Raw genomic sequence first — 5,328 nt, forward strand, 5'->3', positions numbered from 1 at the left:
GAAAAACATCTAGTATGCGGCAGTCCTGTGGGCGAAAATGCCTTGTTGCTTGAGGTCAGAGGAGAATGGGCCAACTGATTTAAGCTGATAGAAGAGCAACTTTGACTGAAATAACCACTCGTTACAACCGAGGTATGCAGCAAAGCATTTGTGAAGCCACAACACGCACAACCTTGAGGCGGATGGGCTACAACAGCAGAAGACCCCCCGGGTACCACTCATCTCCACTATAAATAAGAAAAAGAGGCTACAATTTGCACAAGCTCACCAAAATTGGACAGTTGAAGACTGGAAAAATGTTGCCTGGTCTGATGAGTCTCGATTTCTGTTGAGACATTGAAATGGTAGGGTCAGAATTTGGCGTAAACAGAATGAGAACATGGATCCATCATGCCTTGTTACCACTGTGCAGGCTGGTGGTGGTGGTGTAATGGTGTGGGGGATGTTTTCTTGGCACACTTTAGGCCCCTTAGTGCCAATTGGGCATCGTTTAAATGCCACGGGCTACCTGAGCATTGTTTCTGACCATGTCCATCCCTTCATGACCACCATGTACCCATCCTCTGATGGCTACTTCCAGCAGGATAATGCACCATGTCACAAAGCTCGAATCATTTCAAATTGGCTTCTTGAACATGACAAGGAGTTCACTGTACTAAAATGGCCCCCACAGTCACCAGATCTCAACCTAATAGAGCATCTTTGGGATGTGGTGGAACGGGAGCTTCATGCCCTGGATGTGCATCCCACAAATCTCCATCAACTGCAAGATGCTATTATTCAATATGGGCCAACATTTCTAAAGAATGCTTTCAGCACTTTGTTGAATCAATGCCACGTAGAATTAAGGCAGTTCTGAAGGCGAAAGGGGGTCAAACACCGTATTAGTATGGTGTTCCTAATAATCCTTTAGGTGAGTGTAAGATCCAAGGAGCTCAGCAACTGGAATTTAAGCAAAATTAAACCGAACTGGTCAATGGGACTCAGGGGCATCTGAACAGCATTAGGTTGACAGGTTGATGGATGGAAATGGCCAGGCCTCTACTAGGCATCTCCTTACATGGCAAATTCAACACCATGGCCCACATTTTAGTACCCTCAGTCCAGTTGTGTCCCTTTGTGTTGTCACAGATTTAAATTTATTTGTCACAAACACAGTTGTGCAATACAATGGCAGTGAAATATCACTGTGGCAGAAGACAAAAAATAAAAAAGGAGAACAAAACAGGGGCCAGTATAGACAAATATAATAGGTAAGAGTGTATACTGTATTGTCTAAGTGAAATGTAAACGTCACAGTACAGTGCAGATACAGTAATCCTTTACAGTTCTGAGAGGTTAGGGGCACAGGACCCCCACAAATACATTTTTAGCACATGATTGTCTCATATTCTAAGTTTACTGCACTAAATACAATGAAAAAAGTTGCAAGAAAGACAAGACAGAATGATCAGTGCACAGTCAAATCACACGAGGACCACCAGCTGCCGAGACAAAGATGCGTAGTTCAGCAGATCTTTAGTGAAACTGTAAGCGTTTACAAAACTGAACTTGTTATAATAAATTTGTGTACACATTTATGGCTGCGAATGACAAAAATGATTAATATTACAGATACGTAAGAAATCTAACAAAGCACATAACTATCAACAAACACCAATGAACTCCAGGGGTTGCTGGGATTTGTAGTCCATTTAAGTAGCCGGGCTACAACATTGTCTGCGGTTTTGCACAACAGGTTGCAAAACAATTTCCGTTTTTCATGCAAATAGAAGACGGATCCGCAAGTCCTAAATCCGTAAATCACAAGGGCCGAAGTGTATAAAGGAATTGTAAAGTGTAAGTGTAGTAACATAATTAGCAAACTTTAAAGTCCGTATAGCCTGAGCAGCAAAGATGCAGAATAAAATGACAATGATAAATTTTAAAATAATTAAGCAGAGTTTAAAATTCATATGGCCTGTTGCTTCTCCTTAGCCTCTCAGTCCGGGCCTGAATGCAGCCACTGAAAAGTTTATAGCTTGGGTGAAATGTGTCTGCAGTTCTCCATTTTACCCTGGACATGCACTGATAGGTATAGACATCCTGCAGGCTTGGCGGTGTTGTGATGAACATCCGTTCAGCACATTGTATCACTCTCACCAAAGCAGACAGCACAGTAAACACAGACTCTAGAGTAACACTGTTAAGTACTTTCATTATGGCAGGGGAGATTTTGAATTTTCTTAGTTGCATGATGTGATACAGGCACTGACTTGCTTGCTGCACCAGCATGTAGGTATGATTAGTCCATGGGAAGTCCTCAGAAATACGCACACTAAGATACCGATAGCTGCTAACTTTCTGAACCAGAAACCCATGGATCCTAAGTCAGGTGTAGTTCCTCTGCTGCTTCCTTCCTGAAGTCAACAATCCTCTCCATGATCTTTGAGATGTTCAGGTCCAAGTTGTTAGACTGATGACACTGTCTCCACCTTGTCCAAGCAGACAGACTCATCATCATTGTGGAACAACCCTACTATCACCGTGTCATCTGCAAATTTCAAGATGGTGTTGGAAATGTGCATAGATGTTCAATCATGAGTGAAAACGGAATACGGCAGAGGACCCAGGATGTAACCTTGGGGAGCACCAGTTTTAAGGATGAAGGCGTTGGGGATGATGCAGCCAGGTCTCACCATCTGTGGTCTGTCAGTCCGGAATTTCAAGACCCTGTCACAGAGGGAGGGACACAGGGGTGGTGCCCAGCCTAGTATTGGAGTGTCAGACAGGAGCATGGAGAATGGAGCAACAACTAGTGATGCAAGTTCACACAGAACAATGACTTCATAATTTCAAATGTTTGGTTCATAAACACACCAGTGTGCCAGAAGAGGAGATGGAGAGAAGGATATTGATGCTTGTTGACAGCCATCTGTGACAGTCAGTGGTAGCTCTTGTCATGATCTGAGGGGTCATCTCAGCCAACAGTGTTGGGAATCTCGTTAAAAGTGATGAAATGATCCATCCATCCATTAACCAACCCGCTATATCCTAACTACAGGGTCACGGGGGTCTGCTGGAGCCAATCCCAGCCAAAACAGAGCACAAGGCAGGAAACAAAACCCGGGCAGGGTGCCAGCCCACCACAGGGCACACACACACACCAAGCACAATTTAGAATCGCCAATGCACCTAACCTGCACATCTTTGGACTGTAGGAGGAAACCGGAGCACCTGGGGAGAACATGCAAACTCCACGCAGGGAGGACCTGGGAATCGAACCCGGGTGTCCTAACTGCGAGGCAGCAGCGCTACCCACTGCACCACCATGCTGCCCATGCTGGAATGATGACTTCTGAAATGTAATTAGATTTTTATTTATCATGATGTACTTTTCAGAAGGGGACGTATTGGAAAAAAAGTCTTCTACTACAATAATGATCTAAAACGCGCAGAGTTAAGCCCTATTTGAAATGGAAGTGTACAGATTGAGCACTAAAAGTGTTAGGTTGCCCACTTCAGATCCTTAACTTCATCATATTTAGAGCTGTGTGGCATTACTTATACAGGAAAATAAATAGAACGATCAATAGATTTATGTCACATCCTGCAAGAAGCTTTGAAAAATTTGCCACAAAGCTACTTTGAAAAAATAACACAATGTGACGTTTCACTGTATAATTTTATTTATAAATCTCATAATGAAAGTCATCCAATATCCCATGGTGAAGCTCATAAGTCATTTTACAAGTACGGTACTATTTGCCCTGTACAGTATTTCTACAACTGGAGCGCCAGCATGTGAAGTGAATCGCTCAGGGTCACACAAGGAGTCTGCTTGATCGAGTGCCTTAGGACACACTAACCTTATTTTATGTAATGGCCTTCCCACACCACACCAAGGTTAGTTTATCATATGCACTCAGTGGTCAGCTTATCAGGTCAATTAGCCTGCTCCTCTACACAGCCAATCAAAGAGCTTCAACTCAATATGTAGCATTCAGACATGGACAAGGGGTTTAGTTGTCATCTTACCAAAAAATCAGAATGGCGAGGATGTGTGAATAACTGAGGCCAGACATAGTGGATCCAGCATCTCAGAAACATGTCATGCACTGCAGTCTCTATGGTTTGCAGAGAATGGAGCAAAAGACAAATCAAAGTTCAGTAAATGGCGATCACTTTTGTGAAAACAGCTTGATAAGGAGAATGGACAGACTCACTGAAGCTGTCAGGCAGTCATTTTCAAACCTGCTTATTCCTGAAGAGGGTTGTGGGGGTCTGCTGGAGCCTATCCAGAAAGGTCAAACACTCAACAACATCCCATTGCATCAGGGGTGTGCAGAACAGTCTGACTGTCAGACTATGATGCACTTTGGTTCACATTGGCTTCAGAAGACCAGGTCTGTCAGCTGAGAATAGGAAGATGAGGCTACAGTGGGCAAATGATCAACATAACTGGCCATTTGAATATCGGAAAAATGTCACCTGGTCTTGATTTGTGCTGCAACTTGCAGGTGGGGAGGCGTGAGATTAGCATAAACTACATAAATCCATGGATCCACGTAGCCTTGTGTCAATGGTGCAGGCTGGTGGTGGTACTGAGATAATGTGTGGAATGTTGTCCTGGCACATTTTTGGCCTCTTAAAACCAAATGAGCATCATTTGAATGCCACAGTCCACCAAAGCACTTTATAGCCCCAGTCTTCTGTTTCTTAAATGGGTCCAGCCAGCAGGATAATGAAACACATCAAAGAACTGTGCATCATCACAAGCTTGATCAATGAGCACCACGACACCTTTCATTTAGCTCAGTTTCCTGCGCAGACACAGACCTCAATCCAACACGGCACATTCAGGACGGGTGATCAAAACAAAAAAAACATCACACAGTCAGCATGGACCAAAACCCCAAAGCTCCTTGTTAAATGCTCGGAGGCCATCTTATTAACAGGTGAACCCAATAAAGTGTCAAGTGAGCATATCACGGAGGGTCAGACAGTGAGACCCTGGTGAGGACTGAACATGCAGTTTGATGCTGTAGCCACTGGTCGGTACTACGTCTATGAACTTTACGCTATATAGCACCTTTTCTAAACGGTCCCATTTCAGGTTACAGGTCTGATGTGGAAATGTCACAAATAAGGTGAATCACTCAGGATCAGAGACCAAGTTCGTGGTGGGGACTGAACCAGCATCCATCTGCTTTGCAGTCTAAAGCCTTAGCCACGGTTTCCCATGCAGTTTCTGTTCAACATTGTTGTTCACATCTTAAAAATGGTTCCCTCTTGTCCGCTACTTGGTAGGGCGGCCTTTCATGAAAATGTGCCACCACCTCATCTTTA

This window comes from Polypterus senegalus, chromosome 7, assembly GCF_016835505.1.
Source record: "Polypterus senegalus isolate Bchr_013 chromosome 7, ASM1683550v1, whole genome shotgun sequence".
In the NCBI taxonomy this organism is placed as follows: Eukaryota; Metazoa; Chordata; class Cladistia; order Polypteriformes; family Polypteridae; genus Polypterus; species Polypterus senegalus.